This window comes from Nansenia antarctica, assembly GCF_963989245.1.
Source record: "Nansenia antarctica genome assembly, chromosome: 8".
Taxonomy (NCBI): domain Eukaryota; kingdom Metazoa; phylum Chordata; class Actinopteri; order Argentiniformes; family Microstomatidae; genus Nansenia; species Nansenia antarctica.
This window is the reverse complement of record NC_137678.1, coordinates 58,619,866-58,641,819: the sequence shown is the minus strand read 5'-3', so window position 1 is coordinate 58,641,819 and position 21,954 is coordinate 58,619,866. Positions and strand designations below refer to the sequence as shown.

Sequence of the window (21,954 nt, the reverse complement as noted above, 5' to 3'; positions counted from 1 at the left end):
CCGTCTTTGAATGACTTCTTGTGTTTAACAAGAACGTGACTGACGCGATAAGAAGCTATCGTTGCAGCCGTACGTTTTCGCTCTTTTGCCACATTTCCCTTCTTCGAAATAGCCATCGTAGGTTTGCAGATCAGACAGACGCATTTCCAATATCACATCGTGTAAAAAAGTCCTCCTCCCATTCTGGATGGAAGTTATACGTTATTGGTTTCTTACTTGGTCCAGCTTCCCCACTCATTTGTATAGCCTTTATTTAGTATTATATAGTAAATAGTAGAAATTGGAAGGCTAACTAGGTAATTAGTCTCGCCGGTATTTTGTATTTTGTAGTTGGTGCTGTTGACTGCGCATGCGTGGTGAACCGCGTGTTAGGTGTAGGTGAAAAGATCAGATCTCAGACTGGCTTACCTGTACGTCAATCAAGTGGCAAAAGCCATAGTGAGGATGGATGATAGGCGAACTTTCTTTTTCGTTTTCGTGTTTTTTTTCTTATTTTTATTATTTTTTTCCGTTTTGTTCAATGCCATGCGATCTACCCATACTACCTTTGCGATCGACCGGTCGATCGCGATCGACGTATTGGGCACCCCTGCACTAGGCCATTGTGGCATTATGACGGTTTGTAGCCTGCTGCTGATATCACCACAGTAGTAAATATTCATTTATTAAAATATGAACATAACAATAACTGGGGCTAGTATGACCTACGCATTTAATCGGTCAGCAATTTCTTGCCAAACCATTTCCCTCGCCTTGTTAATTACGGCAGTATTGCACTATTTTACATCTTATTTTTCCGTCTTCATAAAAATCAATAATTCGGAATGCTGCGCAAATGTAGTACCCCTGCAGAGTGGAGTATCTTCATTTCGACAGATCGACTCTTCGGGGCTGCGTATGTCTGCATGCACGCGCCCATATCGAAGATTTGTAAGCCTGTCTTCTGTGAACACTGATGACACAAGGCTGATCCTCGTTCAAGGAATCACCTGAGGCTTGAATTCCAATCTCGAGTTGCCTGAGCGCCGCATTTATTTATATCGCGGCTATACTGATCCACCTTTAGTGGAATGGCCCCCTGGTCAGGAGAACCCTGGTAACCATGATGATGGGCGGTTATGTCCACTGTGTGCTGCTACAAGGCTGCACTCCGACCACTAACGCCAGGTGAGTCCTGTACGTTTAACAACACCAATATAAAACTCATCAATCATTTGGCAAACAGAAGAAAGTTGAAAGTTTAAACGTCAAACTTGATTACAGACGTCAGTAGGTTGAATTACAGTAATACATCATACACTAATCCAAGTTTACAGCCCAATTAGTTTCTCTACTCTTTCTATAAGATATTCTCCTGAACTGTGGGGGATAGGATATGTAGGACCCTTTATTGGGGCCATGTGGGCATTCTAAAGATGGCTCCTTGTGGCCTGGGCCCTACCCCCTGGCCTATAGCCCAGGTGACATCATGTAGGGTCTGCCTAGTTGCTACAGTAAAATGATAGGACCATTGTTGAAGCTATATTTGCATATCAAAAAGGTATAAAGGTGATGAAGGTGAAACAAATGAAATCAGCTGCCTCTTGACCACTCCAGCCAGCTCTCTCATCATTCCAGCCAGCATCACCAACAACTTGTAACTTGTACTTTTGTTTAATAAATAGTCTTAAAACTCAGAAGGTTATTCGTGATCTATCTCAAACAAGTTACTTAAGAAGAAACAACACTAGCGAGTTTGTGTTGTGATTCTCAACAACGTTGAAACGTAGTTCCATGATTCAAAAAATCTGAACATTTTAATTGGTTGCCGACATGCGGACCAAATGATTAGACTGTGTCAGAAATGAGTCCACCTAGCAGTTTAGTTTAGTTTATTAGTTTATTATATCGAGGACAATCCAAATACATGAACCATATAAAATACAGTAAAAAAAGTCAGTGTTAGCCTAGTCAGCTAATTTTCAGTTGAAGTCCCCGGCCAGTTGCAACATGGCATCCTGAAAAGTAACGTCATTAATTAAAATAAAACATTTAAATATTCTAAGAACACGTGACTGAGACAAGGTACCCCAACATCACACTTGACAAAAAACACAAGTAAACAAGCTGAGGTGATTACAAGCGGCTGCAACAAACACTAACAGCGCATAGGGGACAGGGACACATGAAGTCATAGCAAACACGTAGAAGCACACAAGCCAGAGCATGTTTACAAACCACACCACATACACACTTATGGGAGCAGCGACATTTCAAGCACCTAGAAGCCACAGGACAATTACAGGCCACACAACATTAAGCACTTACAAACAGCAATACATTAAACAAACCAAAACATACAAAAAAGGCGTTATGGAGAGGCAGCACAGGAGTCCATCCCAGTAGCGTAGCCACGTTAGGCCCAGGCCCGCCCACTTTACTCATGGGCCCATCCTGAGAAAGCTTCGGTGTAGTTTATTTTCTCATTATTATTAAAAAACCATCGCCAAAAACTATCACCCATTGAGAATATCCGAGCATTCAAACCAAAACAAATAAGAAAATATGTGAACAAATATCAAGTTGAATTACTGTTGTATGCAGGGGCGCCGCTAGGGGGGGGGAAGGTTAGGACGATTCTAAGGGCCCAGCACTGACAGGGGCCCAAGATAATCTTTTTTTATATATTATATTTATAATAATATTATTATTATTATCATAAGGACGTTAATGTAGCCGACTTCAAATTATAATTCTATGTATTAAAAAAAGTCACCAAAGAAACAAACTGGAGTTTTGTTTCTCTATGTTTGACAAAATTAAGCCTTATTATTTACCTGTGTAGTGCCGAGAGACGGGAGTCGGAGGCGGCGTATCAAATATCACAGCTAGACATTTATTGACAGACATGAACGAGTCTCAACCACACGCTTCAAGCAGTAACTATATCTGACGTAACAACTTCGGTACCACGCACTTAACTCTCCGTGCGGAACAATACTCCCAACCCATAGTTCCGTGGGTGAATTATGTCAACCCACCACACCCCTCTATTTAGTCATTGCATGGTTCAGTCCACCGCGCGCGAGCTGCTAGACTAGAGGAACGTTACCGCAAATATTCTGACCAGGAGAGAGACGATGTCGTGAAAGGCGAAGTCAGTCAGGGCCTCAAAAGAGAAAAGCGAAGCCAAAGTCAGGGTCTCACAAGAGAAAAGTAAAGAACGAGGAGAGTGACAAAAAATAAAAATAAAGAAGACTGTTCCGGTTACGATGTGAAAGGAGGTAGACGCGTGGAGGGTGGCTCCCAGTATTTAATCTTTTAAATCTCAACTATCGTGATCCCTTAAACATATTTTTAAGAAAAACAATTAGAAAAAGTTCAGTTGTACAACTTGTCTCGAGGATATGCCCAACAAACGCACCAAAAGGGGCACACGATCATCTACACCTCAACAGCTAAAAGAAGACGCTAGCGAAGTAGCTAATATGGCGGCCGAAGCCTCAGCGAACCTGCCTACCGACCTACAAAATCTCCGCTTAATGCTAGTCACAGACATGAAGGACATGATTAAGGGATTGATTGAAAGCGCCCTCTCTCCACTCAAGGAGTCTTTAGATGCTGTGCAATCAACCACCCTTGACCATGGTAAACGCATTGCTGAATTAGAAAGGGCGCTCAACGGATACAGTGACACGACTATAGCCCTGGAAAAGACCTGTGAACGACTTAGCTCCGAGAATGAAGCTCTCGCTAGCCGCGCGGAGGACATTGAAAATCGGTCCCGCAGGTGCAACCTACGAGTCATCAATATTCCAGAGAACGCGGAGGGAACGGACACTGTTAAGTTCATGGCTGAGTTCTTTACAGAGGTCTGCAAAGATGTCTATCCAACTCCCCCCGTGCTGGACCGTGCACATCGGATTGGCCAAGTACGCCCTGGACCAGGGCTGGACTGGGACAAAAATTAGGCCCTGCCATGTGGCTCAGACCGGCCCAACACAATCGGTCCGACACCCCGATCAACATGCTGGCAGTCTGTTGAATATACCAATTGTAAAACCCCTTATGTAGCTCAAGCCCCTCTTGCCTATCACCTTCACCACATCCACAACACACTCCAAAACCTGGCGTTTCTTTCTTACTTGCTGCCTATGAGCAGACATCTGACTGCCAGCAAACTTGCTCTGGATATCTCCTTTTCTACTTCTTAGAAAATAGGCTTCAGCACACTTTCGGTGTGTAGCACTCTTTTCATGCTCCTCCACATTCTGTTGCGCACATCTCCATCCTGTCATTCCAGTAATACATTTTCTGGGGTCAGTGCTATTGCCAAATGCCATACAGACAAAACAAAACAATGTATGCTGTTCTTCGCAATATGTGAGCCACTTCCTACTGGTGCCATCTGCACATGTGAAATACTTTTGTGCCGCTGTATTTTTGGTTCTCTGCTGAGGGTGGTAATCTAAAAAGTGATCTAGCATGGAAGGCTCAGGACAGGCAAAGTAATTGAAGTCCTGAACGTGGCACTCTGTTTCCTCTGTTTCATCTTTTTCTCTCTCCTTTTCCTCTCTTTCCCTGACACTCTGCTTTTCTGGGGAGGGCAGCAGCAGCTCAACCTGGTTCAACAAGACATGGACAGAGAAGTAAACTAACTGGTTGTCAAAATCAGCAAAGTTCTCATTTACATGTACACACAGGCTGCATGATTGCATTATGTTACACCAGAAGCCCAGTCATTTCAAATGGAAGGTTGCAAGACAACATTATTGGGTTGCAGACTGCATGAGTTTTATTTCTCCATGCAATAAAAAGCATTCATTAGTTCTGAACTAGGCTAGTGTAGATTTTTTTAAAAAATATTTTTATTTTCAAATAAAAAGTATTATTAACACCCATTGTTGGTATTGCATTTATGTCAGTGACAGTGATACCTCAACTTGCTAGCTAGCAACAAAATAGAAAGTCACAAAATGCAGAACACCCCCATCTAACGTTAGCTATAGAGTCCACAGCCAAGCAGCACTAACGTTACACCACGAGAGAGATCACTGTGTGTGCATGAATTCCAGCCAAGTCCTGGTGAAGCGCAATGCAATCATGCTGCCTGTACGGGTTAGCATAAGTCATAAGACATTCTCTGCTGCTGCTCCCTTAATCTGGCCAATGCAAGCGACTAACATAACTTTGCTTTTGTAAAACCAAGTAACAACATTGCTTACCTCTCTAGCTGTGTCCTCTGTCTCCTCCTCAATTGCTAACGGCACATCAGTGCTAACGTTAGTTAGCGGTAAAGATTTTGCTGTGGCAGCCGCAGCTGTAGTAGCTTCTTACTTTTTTTCTCCCTAATTTTCTGGGCACCCCCTTTCACTATCTTATCTACGGACATGACACTGTACTTGGGTTGTCGGCCGAGGGATCAGAGTGGGGGAGGGGGCCGATGGACAGCAGGGCCTAAGCATGTGATTGGGCCAGCCCATGTGTTAGTATAAACGGGGGCCGCCGCTTGATTCAGCGCTAGTTGATGCCGCGTTATTTTGGGCCGCGCTATTTTGGGCTCGGCCGCGCTAGTTTGGGCTCGGCGGTGCTATTATTATTAAAAAAAAATTAAATTGGGGGGGGGGGGGGGGGGGTCAGGCGGCCCGACCGGCCCAAAACTAGCGCGGCCCATCTGCCAGCGGGCAGAAAGATTGTATGGCCAGTCCAGCGGTGCCCTGGACCCACTGGACAACCCAGAGTGATGATTGTCCGTTTCCATTACTACCAGGACAAAGCCCGGGCTCTGAGATGCGATCGTAATCAGCTCGTATGGCGTGGACGTAAAGTACCATTCTTCCCAGACTACAGCATCAACACATCCAAGCAGCGTGCATCATTCGCCCGAGTGAAATCACTGCTCTACGAGAAGAAGGTCAAGTTCTGTCTAATTTATCCTGCTCTTCTAAAAGTGGACTTCAAGGACAAAATCTACGACTTCAAGACTGCCCCAGAAGCACAACGGTTTTATAACCAACCGCTGGAGCGGATGGTGGCGGGGATGCTGACTAGTATATGGCCATATGCGGTGAGCATAAGCTATTCTGTAGCTGACACCGCAAGAGGAAACGATTACCTTCATGACTGCTAGTATAAAGTTAAAGCTATGCTTAGCCTAACTAACTTCTATATAGCATTAACCATTTTTCTTTTTGCCCCGTAATAACGTTACCGTGAACTGTTGACAACCCACGAAGGATTGAATGTATATGACCCTGATCATAAGCCACCGGGGCTGGCTAGCTCTATGTTTTGTTTATACTGTGCTTATTTTTCACCGGGAGGCTGCATCGCTTTTTTGAACTGCGATACTATGAGAGGACAATTGGACCTATAACCGAACTTATATGCCTGATTCGATTGAACACTTTATACACGGACCAGTTTAATTAATCACTGAAAACCGTTCAGACTCTCCATAGGCTTCATAGGATGATGATAACGTGAGTAAACAGTCCCCAGGTCATTATCCAGCTAACTCTGAGCTAATTTCAGGGATTGCTCAACTCATTGACTGTTGTTATTACATAGTTACATAGCGCTGTATTATGGGTTTACTTCTTACCTTGACTAACTGTTTATATACGCGCGCATGCTTAAGTTGACGTTACTTAGCGCTGTATTTCGGGTATACTTTCTCCTATTGCTAATATGTGTGTGTTGGTGTGCATGTGTTTGAATTGACGTTGCGTGATGCTGTATTACGGACCTACTTCCTTCTTTGATTGAATGTGTGTGAGTGTGCTTAACAGTATTGACGCTTCAAACGCCTTTATTACTTTTCATCTATAGCCGGATAGCTCTTGTATGATAGGCTACCTAGAACTAAAATAACACCGGAGCAGGAGCTGGGGTTCGTTGAGGGGATCTGTGACATATCTAAAGGGGCGTGCGTTTATACGCGCGCATATCATTCACGGGGCGGGTGCATACATGCATAGGCAGGTGTGTGTGTGTGTGTGTGTGTGTGTGTGTGTGTGTGTGTGTGTGTGTGTGTGTGTGTGTGTTGCTGTGTGTGTGCTTGTTGCTGTGTGTGTGCGTGTTGCTGTGTGTGTGTGTGTTGCTGTGTGTGTCTGTGTGTGTGTATGTGTGTGTGTGTGTGTGTGTGTGTTGCTGTTTGTGTGTCTGTGTTGCTGTGTGTGTATGTGTGTTGCTGTGTGTGTGTGTGTGTGTGTGTGTGTGTGTGTGTTGCTGTGTGTGTGTGTTTGTGTGTTGCATATATTCTGAACCCCGGCAGCTCTGTTTTAGCGACACTGGATATGGGCTATATTCATTCATCATATTGACACTGTTTCTTTTTGTTTTTTTGTTGTTTGTTGTTGTTTTTCTTGTACTCTGGGAGCCACCCTTAGTGCTTTAAGGTTAGAATGTATAAGAGTTGCGTTAACTGGGAACATTTTGGATGTTTTTTCCCTCTGTCTTTTTCGTTTGGGGAAGAAGACTTAGGGACTGGGGAGGGACTGTCTGCAGAAAAGTGCTACTCACACCAGAGGTTTTATTGTTTGCTTTCTCTTTTTATTCATTTTCTTTCTTTTCTTTCTGTACCTATTTTACCCCATCTATTTTGTTTTGTCATCTGCTTTGTTAAACAAGGAATCATTCGCTCTCCAAGACTCAATCGAAGTAGGCCTTGCAAAGGCATTACACTCACTGTAAGGATGCTTACAATTACTTACCTGCTACACTCACAATATGACCAATTTAGGCAATAAGGATAAATACTCAAATGTTCGGTTCCTATCATGGAATTTGAAAGGCTTGAATGGTCCAGTCAAAAGATCTAAGGTTTTTCTACACTTAAAACGTCTAAAAGCAGATGTTAATGTTAATGTTAATGTTAATGTTAATTTTATTTATAATGCGCCCCCCATCCAACTTTTACATCGGCCCGGGGCGCAGCCCGGGTAAAGGAACAGATAAAGACAAGGACAAGGACAAGGAACACAGAAAGCAAACAGATACAGACTACTTAAACGAACATCTCAAGGGATACAATTTACAACAAATAGGGAGTAGACTTAGGGAACATCATTGACGAAGAGGTGGGTTTTTAACTTGGCTCTAAAGGAGTCCAGAGTGGGGGCAGACTTGATGGCGGAAGGGAGCGCGTTCCACAGGGTCGGTGCTATCACCGCAAAGGCACGGTCACCCTTCCTCTTGAGGTTGGTGCGGGGGACCCTCAGGCTGAGTTGGGCGTCGGACCTGAGCCTGGGCCTTGAGGTGGAAGACAGGTCCAGGAGGTCCTTGATGTAGGGTGGGGCGAGACTGTTGAGAGCTTTGTAGACAAAGGTGCAGATCTTGAACTTCACTCTCTTCTTTACTGGGAGCCAGTGAAGGGAGATGAGGACAGGGGAGATGTGGTCCCTCATTTTAGTGCCTGACACCAGCCTGGCAGCGGCATTTTGGACTAGCTGCAGGCGGTAGATGGTCTTATCAGGAAGTCCAGCATAGAGTGAGTTGCAGTAGTCGAGCCTAGATGAAATTAGCATGAGGACGACCCTCCTCAGGTCACTGGGGGTGAGGAAGGACTTGATCTTGGCTATGATACGTAGTTGGTAGAAACATGACTTCACGACGGAGCTCACTTGTCGGTTAAGGTTGAGCTCGGAGTCAAAGATGACACCGAAGTTCTTGACATGTGGTCTGACAAGGGTGGACAGGCTTCCCATGTTGGTGCTGAGCTGAGTGATGACGGTGGTGTTGCCGATGAGGAGGATTTCCCCCTTGCTCTCATTCAGCTGTAGGAAGTTCTGGGCCATCCACTCCTTCACATCGTGGAGGCAGTCCATCAGGCGCATCAGATCGGCGGGGTCGTCAGTGTTGATTGATAAGTAAAGCTGGGTGTCGTCCGCATAGCAGTGGAATGAGATCTGGTAGCGTTGAGGGATTAGACAGAGGGGGAGCATGTACGTAGAGGGAGAACAAGTTAGGGCCGAGGATGGAGCCCTGAGGGACCCCACAGGTGAGGTTGGCTTGTCTGGAGGAGCTGTCTGCTATGTGGACGGCGTAGGTTCTATTGCTGAGGTAAGGCTTGAACCAGGACAAGGCGGTGTCGGTGATGCCAACCTCCTGCTGGAGTCGATTAAAGAGGATGGCAGATGTAGCCTTTTTGCAGGAAACTCATCTTCGGCTGTCAGATCATGTTAGACTACGTAGTAACTGGGTAGGCCAATACTTTCACTCGAGCCTCAATAGTAGGTCGAGAGGTGTAGCTATTTTAATTAATAAAATACTTAATTTTGTGGTCTCGGAGGTCAGGGTAGATACAAAAGGCAGATATGTTGTTGTGGCGGGTACCCTTTGCCAAACACCGGTACTTTTAGTAAATGTATACGCTCCCAACTGGGATGATGCAAGCTTTGCCAGCAACCTGCTATCGTCCCTTCCACACTTGAACACTCACCATCCTATTTTAGGAGGCGATCTGAACTGTGTGATGAACCCTCTATTAGATAGATCAAGCCCTAGGACTCAACAACAGTCCGCTATGTCTAAACATACCCAGCCATCACCTTGTCTCGAGACATCTTAAGACTCATTTGTCAAGACGTCTTGAGACACGTCTAAGGACGTGTCTATAGACATGGGTCTTAAGATGTCTTGGAAATATGAAGATGTCTTAAGATGGCTTGAGATGTCTTGGAAATATGAAGATGTCTTGAGATGTCTTGAGATGTCTTGGAAATATGAAGAACACAATGAATGTCATAGTATTGTCTCAGCATTTTATTATTTAAAAAACAACATACACAAATACATAATCATACTGTGGATTACTAATTGATAAAGACATTTACAGGAAATTGCAGGAACTATTATAAATAGGAACAAAATGATTATGTGTACAACATTATTATATGAACAAAATTATTATATGTACAAAACCTTTTGTAGGTAGGACACTATTGGACCTCGGCCCAAATCTAGTACTGAACCTGACCCCCCATGCTAAACCATTTGGAAGTACAGTATACTAGGACTCCAATTCAGACACACTGGGGGGCTGTCACAAATCTACTAACTCTAATTATGTAAAATACAAATAAATAAATAAACAAGAATGTGTTGTGTAACAACTCCCCCAAGATTCCCCTCCACCACAGAGAGACTAAACTGTCCTTCTGAAAGAGACTACACTGACATCCTCCATCCCAGACAGACTACAATGACCACCATCACAGTGTGACATGGGAGAGTTACTCCATATGAGAGTAAGGATCTCTGTGGAGTGGCAGGAACACGGTCCCTTCAAACAGGAGCTGTGGATTCTCTGAAAATAAAAGACATCAAGTATCAAGGTAGGCTATAGATTCCCATCAATATTTTTTATACAAGGTCTTTCAGTAAGACTATTTTACCTGACATGGTAGCCCATATGCCTGTGATTTTCACCGGTTGCCTGTGGTTCCTGTCTTCACCAAGTAGGGTTGGGTTGAGTTGGGTTGGGGTTGTCTCCACAAATGACCCAACTCTGATAGTCTTTATATCAAATCTGAGAACGAAATTCAGTATGCTAATTATAAAAGGGGTATGCTATTGATAATAGCATATAATTTAGATTGTTTTTAATGTATTATTTTAGATAATTCATTATTTTAAAATATTATTTTCTTTAGATAAACAACTAAAATAAAAAATCTAAATTAGATGCTATTGATACTGCATAGAAACACATTGATATAATATACTTGTATGTTTCAGGGGACAATGTTGCACTCTGATATTGAGTGTGTCTCTGTGCTGCTTGCCCAGCAAGAGGGTTGTCAATATTTTGGATGACAGGCTTTCCCCTTTTCCAAACCTAGGAAATAAAACAGCATGCATATGATTCAAAGAATGCTCTCTTACAATAAGTTAATACTGACTTATTTGATAATTAATTGTATTAAATATTGTATTGAAATAATTAATACATTTATGATCAACCCCACCCTACCATACCTTTGGTCCGAGGAAGACCTGTTCCTGTGTCAGGATTCTATTCTCCATCCTCTCCATTAGATCAGGTTGCCGCATATTTTTTGACACCTGTAGTTTTGACAGCTCTGGCAACACCTCGTTTCCATGCTGCCTTAAGCCTGTTTTGGAACGAGTTATATTTTGGTACCAACATTCTAGATATCTTTGGTATAACTGACATGCAGGAAATAATACTGTACATGATAAATACAGATAATACAGTTACTTAAGTAAATAAACACATTTTGTAGATGTTCCTACCAAGCCCTCGTCTTTGCCGAAGATCAGTGGCCGATACTAATGGAATGGAATGGAATGGACTTTATTTGTCATTGCTACAGTACAGGTACCAAACAACGAAATTTAGGAGGGGTGGCTCCCCTGGTGTTAGGAAAGGGAAAAAATAATAATAATAACATTTTAGAAAAAGCATAAATGCATAAAATCACAAGAAGGTAAGGAGCTGGTTTACATCAATAAAGGCTATGTACACAATCCACTGTACTATACTGCACAGATAGTCAACTAGGGTTGTCATATTGCACAAAGAGTATTTTTTCACATTATTTTAAAGTGTCACAGTTTGCAGGCTTGAAAATGTACATGTTTGTGCCTCAGCACTAGCTGCCATACAATCCGTCCGGACTGTCCTGGGCCCAGAACTTAGGCCTTTTCTGTGTTCAGGGCCTTGACGGCCCTGTGGTAGAAGCAGTCCTTCAGTCTGTTTGTCTTAGCGGCCGGGGTCCTGTACCTCCTGTTCGAGGGCAGCTTGACAAAGTGTACGTGCCCAGGGTGGGTCGGGTCCCTGGAGATCTTGGAGGCCCTCCTGAGACAGCGTGTGTTGTACAGCTCCTCCAGAGAGGGGAGGGGGGCGCCGGTGATCTTCTGTGCTGTTCTCACGACTCTCTGTAGCGCGTTTCTCTCCGCTGTTGTGCAGCTGTGGAACCAGTTGGAGATGCCGAAGGTGAGGATGCTCTCCACTGCGCCGTGGTAGAAGGCCACCAGTATCTCCTGCTTGTTGTGTTCTTTCCTGAGGCATCTCAGGGTGTATAGCCGCTATTGTGCCCTCTTGATGGTGCCTTTTGTGTTGTCCTTCCAGGCCAGGTCATCCCGCATGTTGTGTCCCAGGAATCGGAGGGTTGAGACTCTCTCCACGCTCTCTCCGTCGATGAGCAGGGGCTGGATCTCGGACTTTTTCCTCCTGAAGTCTACGATGAATTCCTGGGTCTTTGACTTGTTTAGCAGCAGGTTGTTAACCTTGCACAGCTTGCTCAGTTGCTCTACCTCATCCCTGTACGCCGCCTCGTCCCCCCCCGAGATACATCCCACCACGGTGGTGTCGTCTGCGAACTTTACGATGTAGTTGCTGGGGTGGACGGGGTTGAAGTCGTGGGTGTAGAGGTTGTAGAGGATGGGGCTTAGCACGCAGCCCTGGGGTGACCCAGTGCTGAGGCTGAGGGCTGTGGAGGTGTGGGGGCCCACCCGCACCCTCTGGGGGCGGTCGGTCAGGAAGTCCTTGATCCACGCACATATAGAGTGTGATAGACCCAGGTCTAGTAGTTTGGTCACTAGCCTGTCTGGAAGGATGGTGTTGAAGGCGGAGCTGAAGTCCACGAAGAGCAGTCTCACGTAGCTGTTTCCCCTCTCCAGGTGGGATAGAGTGGCGTGGAGAGTCGTCGCTATGGCGTCCTCTGTGGACCTGTGGGCTCTGTAGGCGAATTGGTATGGATCCAGGTTGGGCGGGAGGCGTGTGAGTATGTGGGCCCGGAATAGTTTCTCGAAGCACTTCATGATGATTGGTGTGAGTGCCACCGGGCGGTAGTCGTTTAGGCAGCTCACCGTGCTTTTCTTCGGGACTGGGATGATAGTTGAGGTTTTCAGGCAGGGTGGGACGGTGGCCTGGGACAGGGACTGGTTAAAGATGTTGGTGAAAACCCCGGCCAGCTGGTCGGCGCAGTCTCTCAGCACCCGTCCCAGGACGCCATCCGGCCCCGAGGCTTTCCTGGGGTCCACCGCCTTCAGTACGCGTCTCACCTCATGCTCTGTGAGGGTGAGGCTGCTGAGAGCTGGAGAGAGTGGTGTTTGTGTTGTGGTTACCTCCGTTCGCCCCTCGTCGAACCGGGCGTAAAAGGTGTTCAGCTTTCCCGCCAGCAGGGGGTCGTCCTCTGCGACTGAACCAGATGCTCTGTATACAGGGGCATAGCCTGGCAGCCCGTGTACAGGTGTATTGTCTGCCACATGATTGGGTGCTGACAATGTGGTGATGGAATCCAAGACTGCAATCCTCTTGACCATGGTCTTCTCCATACTAACACCATTCTTGTGAGCGATGACTGAAGTACAACATTCATATAAAACAATTAGCTTTAAGCACCTATATGGCCTTGCAAATTAAATACTGTATGTGTAGTTACATTTACCCATGTCCTTGACCCTGTGGTGGTATCGTTCAAAGCGGTTGCAGTCTCCAATCATGGGGTGGCCCAGCACATCTGTTTGCTCTCCAGTGTGATAGCCACAATGAATGTTGGCACGGTTTGCAACATCTGCTTTCCATATCTTAAAGAAAATATGACACCAAAATGTACTTACATATGCCCAAAATGTACATAATATGAATTAATATCTAATCAAACCACACTGTTTTGATGCAAAATCCTGTAAGAAAAATAATATATATATAATAATATACCCTCTCAAAAAGTTTGTGGTGGTCACATATCTCGACCTGGAGTTGCCTTGCTTCGTCATCCGTCAAACTAGCTGATCGGATCAAAGCCAAGTATCCACTCAGCAAGATGTTGGCTTTAGTCACTAGTCGGCAGGTGTTGCGGCCAATGTATTCAGTAGAGGCTGCTGTAAATGCCTCAGGGCAACACATGACATCTCTGGCTATGATGGGCCACATCTGAATGAGATGGAGTACCTCACAGCCAGTGGCACATGCCAAGTGATGAACATCTGGGAGCTGAAAGTATAATGTGGTGTGTAATGCAATTTCATTCAGAGCTGTTCACACTTCTCACAGGACATGGACTTTGATGACAAAAATGTACTATTTAGTGATCTTAAAACAGTTGCTTGTTATATTAAGTGTGTTCTTCACTTCAACTTCCGTAATATGGAGAAAAAAACCAACAAATTCTAGCGCAATTCAGGATTTGCAGAGAAGAGGACCAAATCACCAGCGGGTGTCACATATAACAAACAGGCAGACTATTAGAGAGAAAGCTAGTTCCCATTGACTTTGGTTGTTCTTTACTGAAGTCAATGGGGACTAGCTTTCACTCAAGTAGTGCTGGCAACCTCCCTGTGTGTTATATGGACAAACTGCACCTGTGTTTCAAGTGGCATGTCGGTGAGGAGATGACACAAGTTTCATTTTTGGGTAAACTGTTCCTTTAACAATTAAATACACCAGCGTCAAAATGTATAACTGTGACTTACCTGCTTGAGCCAGTGTGGTCTGTCAATTGCAACAATCAGATTGGATACGAACAGTTGCAATTGTGTCTTGATGTTGCCCCAAATTAGACTTATTTGGAGTCTTCCAACACCAAGGGCATCTAAGTGGAAGTGATCGATTCTTGTCTGTAACAAAATACAAAGCCAACAGTTGTATTGCTTTTACATGGTTTTATCATTATATGCTTTCTATTTGAATCATTTTTAACACAAGGCAGAGCAGGAGATTTTCAGTCCATTAGTATGTTTTTCTTAGTTGCAACCATTTCCAGCAACATGGCAAAAACATATACCTTGCTCTGAGCTTCATTAGGCATAGGTAACATGCATGTATAGACAGAGCTTACATTAAAACATTTACCTGAATGTGCGGTTCAATGACAATGTCATCAGAGAAAAGCTGGTTGTTTTGGCTGAACAAGGTCCCAGTCTCTGTTTCTTGTCGTTTCCTCGCCACTACACCCATCTCAGACATGCCAGCGATAATGGTGTTGGTGTTGGACTTTGTTCTGCGGGGTGCTTCACTGGCAATCTGTGGGTTGGAGAGGTCGGCCTTGTCGACTGTGCAAATTCTGCATCTAAGAGAGACATCATCTCTTAGGGATGCATTTGAAAGATTTCACACAATGTACATAACCAAGAAGACCAAATGGCCAGAGAAGTTATACTGAATCTAACCGTTTGTTTGCGGTGGAAGACAAACAGTTTGCACAGTGGTTTGCCTGGGGCATATCGGCATTGATCTCCCCAATTCCTCCACATACAAACACATTGCCTCCATAGTAAGGGCAGTTTGCATAATACCCCTCCTGTAGTCTGCGTATGTATGGAGAAATGGCATTCATGCACTGCTCAAATGATGTCCCTGATTTGGAAAGAAGATATATCTCAATCTCACATGAACCATGACTTAGACATTTTAACCATTTGTTAAAATGTGCTGATTATTATGCTACCTGGTTCTCCAAGGCCTATGATGCCCATGTGCTCCCTTTTTGCCGCCTCAGAGCGGGGCAGGTTACCGACTGAAAAGTACATTCCGTTAGTGGAATGGTACTTCCTCCTGTACAGCCCAAATACATCAAAATATAAATGGATGTAGAGTGGCAGAACTGGTACCCCTTTAACGAAACAATTTTATGGCAACCATTACTTCATGCATGTTCTTGTTCAGCTTACTCACAGCAACCTATCATATTTGATAAGCCATGAAACTATGACTTAACAGTGCCAATGAAAAGCAGTAGTGCAATATCATGGTAAGCTTTTTAGCCTACCTGTGGGTAGTTCTCTTTCTGGCTGCCCTTCACTACAATGAGCAGGGAGAGTTGCTACATCTTTGATGTATCTGCTGCTTGGCTCTTCAAATGCAGTGGCAGAGTGGTTGCTGTATATGTAGTAGCCAGTGAACTGTGGAATCTGAGGTATTTTCTGAACCACAGTATCCACTTTGATGGACTTAAATGCATCAGATATAAATAGTTGTTCTCTAACAGGTGTTAGACTGTGGAACTGTTGATGATTCCTCATCTCAAGGCCACGGAAAAGTATTCTGCACCTGAGCACTAGATCCTGGATGGAGCTGTCAAATGCTATGGACTCCACTCTTGCAAGACGCGATCTGCGGTCGATGTTGATTTTGATTATGTCACGGGCAGTTACCTTGAAATATGAAAAATGAATCAAGTTACACAAACTGATGACATGCATCTTTTTGGGTGGGCGCTATTTACCACATTTAAGGGCAGTTACCTTCCCTACATTGGTGCCAATACATTGTATTCCAAAGAGTTTGCTCTCATGAAATAGCCTGGAGTTACAGGCGTCTCTATGGCAGTCGGTCACTGGCACAAAAGTCATTTTTGCCATATGCTTGTTGTTCTCCAAAGTTTTTGCCACTGTTTTCTCCATGTCAAAATAATAAAAAGAAGAATCTTCTCCATGCACACTAATAGTGGGCTTCTCCAGCACGTCAGTGAGCCTAGACTGGTTTCCAGAGTGTATCTGCTTCTTCATGGCGGAGAGGTATGAGTCTTCCACCCCCAGTGAGGTCAGAGTGAAGCACATCATCGTATCTGTCTGTGAATCTCTGAGAACTCTGTCCAGCTCTTCCTGAGATTTCACAATGGGGAGGTTCCGTGTTTTGTAGACATTGACAGCCTTCACCTCTGTCTCTTTGTAGTCAAGCCACTCGTTTAGAGCCTGGGGACTAAATGGGGACTGACTGTAGCCTTTAAGAAGCTCTTTCAGTCCCTCCACGCCTGATTCTCCACTCTTTCGAATGAACTCTGTTGCTGTGGCCAGCTCTTTCAGAAACGCTGTCTGGTACAGTAGCAGCAACTCTGAAAACTGTGTCAGTTTTTCTTTGGTACTCGGGAACCATTTCATCACATAGGCATTGGTGGGGTCCATCATCATGTCCTGACATCTTGTTGTGACCTGTCTCAGTTGTTCTATTACATTCTCAGCCCTAATCAGCAGGTCGAAGCTGACTTCAAATGTAACACAAGACGCTTCAGTGTCCAGATTCTTTAGAGGGTACAGCCAGATGCGCACAGGCACAGCCTTTTCTCCTTGTTGCCCCAGGCGACTCGGGAGGGACTTGTACACTTCCACGGCTGCAGCATAATCCATTGTGTTGGTTTCATCAACATCACTGTAGAGGGTGCAGTGATACGACAGACTGCTGAGTTTCTCTGAGTCTGTTAGACTTGAGGGAATGTCCTCTGAAGGGAAGGTGGTTGTCATCTTCTCGATCACATTTATGAGCATGTTCTTTTGGACTCGCGTACTTCTTTCTTTGATGTTACTAGGTTCGCTATCGAAGACGAAGAATGCCTGAGCTCCATATAGAACAGCCATTACCACGTGCGTTGCCTTCCGACGTTCTCCAACACTCTCCTCCTCGTCAAATATTCTATGGCTAAGCATGTCCAGCCTGGTAGAGGATCTGTACTGTAGGGTGACCCGCTCCAGAAGTTTGGACTGGGCAGGGTGGTTTACATATCCAGCAGCCCCACCGACCTCCACCAACCCAGAGAGGACGCTAGCCCTCAGGGGAAGGGCCACATCCAGAGCTGTGAATCTGTCCTGCAGGGAGTCTCCTTCGATGCACCTGACGTATGTGTGAGGCCGAGGCAGAGACAGACGCATAGAGGAAATGGTGCTGTCATCCCACAGGCACACGTCTGAGCAAAAAGAGTCATTGTGGCAGTCATACAACATCCCAAGATCTAGGGGGCGACCAAGGGCAGCAACCATGACATAATCTGCTGGACAATCTCTGGGGACGTCCTCCTCAAATCCTCTGCAGAAACGTTTTGCTTGACGGGTTAACTCAGTGGTAGCATTTTTCACGGTCTGTTGAATCTGTTCACGATCTCTTTCCTGTTTGACTGATACGACGTCATGGCTTCTGTGCTCCTCTAATGCACATTCGAGACAAACCAAAACCTGGTCTGTCTTACAGAAGACCTCCAGAGCTCTGCGGTGCAGCTTGCAGAGTTTCTCCTCCAGGTCTCCAGTCACCTCCACCAGTTTGTGTCTCTGCAGTGCTGATACGGTGTAGTGCTGCCTAACATGGGCCTCACAGTAGGAGGCAGTGCAGGTCAGACAGAGCTTCACAGCTTTGAGCTTTTTCTCAGGCAGGCAGAGGTCACAGGCCACATCTCCGGGTCCAGCGTAGCAGCGATAAGGCAAGGCAGGAACCTTGAAGCCTGCCTGCTGGAGCTTCTGGATCACCCTTTCCAAGGCTGAGTTTGTGTAGAGAGTTGGGCGTGTTCTGAATCTCTTTCTGCACTGGGGACAGGAGTAGTCCTCTGGCTTGTCTGTGTTCTTCCAGTGAGTCCCAATGCACCTCCTGCAGTAACTGTTACCACAGGGGATGGAGACTGGGTCTTTCAGAACCTCAGTGCACAACGAGCATCTGAAGTGATCGTCTGTCAGCAGACTGTCTGTCAGCTCGCTGGGACCTGGAGAGAAGGCTCCTTTTCCAGATGTGACTGGCTTGTCCAGGTCACTCTTCACGGACAGACCAGGCGATAACCTTTCCTGTTTGACACTGAGATCTCCGTTTTTAAATAGTATTGGTTGATCCATGGAGTGGTCACTTTTCATGGAGAGACCGCTAGGAGCAGGAGATGCTGAATTCAGGGGCCTGACATGTCCGTCTGTAAATGTTATTGGTCGATCCAGGGAGTGGTCACTTTTCATGGACAGGCAGCTCGGAGCAGGAGAAGCTCCTTCCGGAGGCCTGACATGTCCGTCTGTAAATGTTATTGGTCGATCCAGGGAGTCGTCACTTTTCATGGACAGGCAGCTCAGAGCAGGAGAAGCTCCTTCCGGAGGCCTGACATGTCCGTCTGTAAATGTTATTGGTCGATCCATGGAGTCGTCACTTTTCATGGACAGGCAGCTCGGAGCAGGAGAAGCTCCTTCCGGAGGCCTGTCGTCACCTTCAGGACTGTCCATATCCCTCCAGTGATCACCAATGCACTAGCTGGCAACCCAGATACGCTAGCTCTCTTCTCTTCTGTTCTTGTCTTCTGTTCAACACCTCATTCACTCTTCACGACAGCTGTCAATCAAGCCACGATGACGTCCGTGTGGGTGTGGTTCGCGTTGACAGTGACCAATCATAACATGGTATCTACTGGTATCTCGGTATCTAGGTATCCGCCCCAAATTGTCCAAAGTCACGTGATCTCCTCGAGCAGAAATGAACCCCTCGCGTAACAAAGACCGAAATAAATGTATACAAAAATGTAAAAAGTTGACTGCGGGAGGCAGAGAGAAACTCGCGCGCGCAAAACTTAACTGCGCGCACGCAAAATAAATGTATGCGCGCCCGCGCCCGCGAGGTGGATTTATGACCGTGTGAAACTTGCGAAGTTAATATCTGCGCGTGTGGAATTTATATCTGTGCTTGTGGAGTTAATATATGCCCGTGTGGAAGAGAGCTCTCTCCCCCCTTCCTCCCCGGGCGTAGAGAGCTCTCTCCCCCCTCCCTCCCCGGACGTAGAGAGCTCTCTCCCCCCTCCCTCCCCGGCCGTAGAGAGCTCTCTCCCCCCTCCCTGCCCGGCCTTAGAGAGCTCTCTCCCCCCTCCCTCCCCGGTCGTAGAGAGCTCTCTCCCCACTCCCTCCCCGGTCGTAGAGAGCTCTCTCCCCCCTCCCTCCCCGGGCGTAGAGAGCTCTCTCCCCCCTCCCTCCCCGGCCGTAGAGAGCTCTCTCCCCCCTCCCTCCCCGGCCGTAGAGAGCTCTCTCCCAGAGCAGCAGGGTGAAGTCGCTCCTCCATCCACTGACATTAACTCCAGCAGCACTTGGGAATGGAGGCAGGGGGGCATGCCGTCTCTCAGGTAACGCGAAAACAACTCTCCTAAAAATAAAAAACAGTAACATCTCACCAAATGAACACTCATTGCAAGCAACATATTTTTTTTCATATATCTGACTAATAAACTACCTGTAAAAATCATTGAAATCTTTTATAGAAAAAAACAAACTTTCAATCGCATGCATTTTCAATATCACATCACGCGGTAGGCCTACGTGTCCCATTGCATCAACTTGAGAATCCTTGGTAGAAAATACACGTCTTTCGTCTACCTATTTTTCTGTATCTTTCTTTTTTGGGAATAATTAGTTTAGTCCATTTACACCTTTTTCCATCCTCCGCCGTAGTAGTTTCTGTTGACTCCGTCTTCCACAGATGTTTGGTTGAAGCTGCAAAAGAGGGTCCCGGGTCTGGTCCATCAACAGCGGCTGAGACTGCCCTCAATGTGACATCATCTGTCATCGCCCACAGCATCCATTAGGGCTCACTGAGGTCATCTGCTCATTACTTGCTTTGTTGACTATATGGAGAGGAATTGTTGGACGAATCCACCTGCTGCTGCGTGCCGTTTTCAGCAGCAGCCTGCATGTGGGAATACTGGGGGATGTAGGCTCCTTGCATGGCTGTGTTAGCAGGAATGTACACGCCGCTGTTCCCCAGTGAGAGATGGCCCATCTGCTGTGTCATCATGGCGGTAGGCTGCATTGACATGGTGTGGTCCACAGAGGGCGACATCACAGCTGCCGGGTGTTGCATAATGTAAGGCTGATGGGCCATCCAAGAATGATTCTGCACCTGGTAGGTGGAGACAGGAGACAGGAGACATATAAGGAGACATGGCCATCTGAGCCATCATCCTGTTAGTCAGGGTGTACGGAGACGCGTAATACCCATTCTGCATAGCGGCTGAGGATGGATCATAGGCCAGAGTCATCCCACCCAGTCGCAGCTCCGCCTCCCTGGGCCATGTTCGTCCGTTGGGGACAAACGGACTGTGACTGTGCCTCTTCCTCTGACCATCAGCAAACTTACAGAGCAGGGGCTCAGGGGGCGCCAAAGTTCCTGGCACCATCTTGATAAACTTCCCATTGAAGTGGGAGATCACTGCGTTGCACTTCTCTGTGGACTCCATCCTGGCGAAGCCCACCCCTCTGCTGTTCCCACTGTAGTCCCTGAGGACGCGGGTGGAGATGACCTGGCCGAAGGGCCTCAGCAGGCTCTTTAGCTCCTGCTCGTCCACTGACAGGGGCAGGTTGGAGATGTAGAAGTTGGTAGGGTCCTGCTCCTGCTGCTTAGCCATCTGAGCTTGTATTCCACTCGTCTTCAGTCCATGGACTGCCTTCAGGGCTGCTGCTGGACTGTCAAAGTCCACAAACCCATAGCCTTTACATTTATTTGTTGTCTTATCAAGGATGGCCTTAGCCGATACGATCTTGCCATACGGCTGGCAGAGTTTGACTAGATCCAGGTCGGTGGTTGCCGGGGGCAATCTTTCTCCTCCACTTCCTCTTCTATTTCTTCTTTCACCATCATAGCTTTTTCCTCCTCTTCCTCTCTTCCAGCCACCATCATTTCTTCTTCTTCCTCTTTCACTAACACATTATGTTCCAGTGGTTGACTGCAGTCCTCCAACTTCACTGCCACCATCTCTGGACCCTGCTGTGAACCCAGGGACTCTGTGGACTTGGCTTCAGACATGGTAGCTGGGCTGTGAGATGGATATTTCTGCGTTTTCACCAATGTGGAGATACCGGCGCTGCTCAAAACGGCCCTGTCGGAAGTCTTCTGTCCTTATAATATAATATTATGGTCATAGAGACGTTACCTTGCTGTCTGTCCTTATATGGTCATAGAGACGTTACCTTACAAGCTGGCGACCTCGACGGACTCACTATTCCACTCGTCTTCAGGGCATGGACTGCCTTCAGGGCTGCTGCTGGACTGTCAAAGTCCACAAACCCATAGCCTTTACATTTATTTGTTGTCTTATCAAGGATGGCCTTAGCCGATACGATCTTGCCATACGGCTGGCAGAGTTTGACTAGATCCAGGTCGGTGGAAATCATTGAAATCCTTTATAGAAAAAAAAAAACTTTCAATCGCATGCATTTTTAATATCACATCACGAGGTAGGCCTACGTGTCCCATTGCATCAACTTGAGAATCCTTGGTAGAAAATA

At 46.1% G+C, this 21,954-nt stretch overlaps 1 pseudogene across 1 annotated transcript; it reads right to left on the bottom strand.

The window, feature by feature from the left end:
* Positions 1–20,278: 20,278 nt before the first annotated feature.
* On the bottom strand, positions 20,279–21,840 carry LOC308164495 (RNA-binding motif, single-stranded-interacting protein 1-like; annotated as a pseudogene). Its single transcript has 2 exons — positions 21,667–21,840; positions 20,279–21,329 (listed from the first exon to the last, which is right to left on the bottom strand). The product of its transcript is annotated as an RNA-binding motif, single-stranded-interacting protein 1-like (transcript).
* Between the last annotated feature and the right edge of the window lie 114 nt (positions 21,841–21,954).